The following is a 399-nucleotide window of genomic DNA, read 5'->3' as shown; positions in this document are numbered from 1 at the left end:
TTGCTGCTGCCGTCTTGTAGAAAGAAGCCATGGTTGTGAAAGAAGAGAGAGAATTTCAAGATCTGTTTTCTTTCAAAAAGGAAGAGAAAGAAATATGCACAAATTAAGGAGTTCAGGAAAGTAGGCAAAGAAGTCGGAGTTCCTCGCCTGGTTGTGCACTGCGGATGGAGCAGTACGGAACAAAAGTGCAGAAAATGCGAGCAAGGCTTGAAAATAAATATAATTAATATTAAAATAATGTAATACAAGAAATATTTCTTTGTAGAATTGTTGTGTGTCTCGTGTTTATCGCCGTTTAAGAGGGCTCGTGTCGTCCCCGACCGAAACCGCGTGCTGTGCACAGGCACTGCAATGGAGCTGAAGTGGAAGCTGCAGAGACCTTGTTAGATCAAAGATGAC

This window comes from Eimeria mitis, genomic scaffold, assembly GCF_000499745.2.
Source record: "Eimeria mitis Houghton genomic scaffold, Emh_scaff1546, whole genome shotgun sequence".
NCBI classification, from domain to species: Eukaryota; Apicomplexa; class Conoidasida; order Eucoccidiorida; family Eimeriidae; genus Eimeria; species Eimeria mitis.
This window is presented reverse-complemented; position numbering follows the sequence as displayed.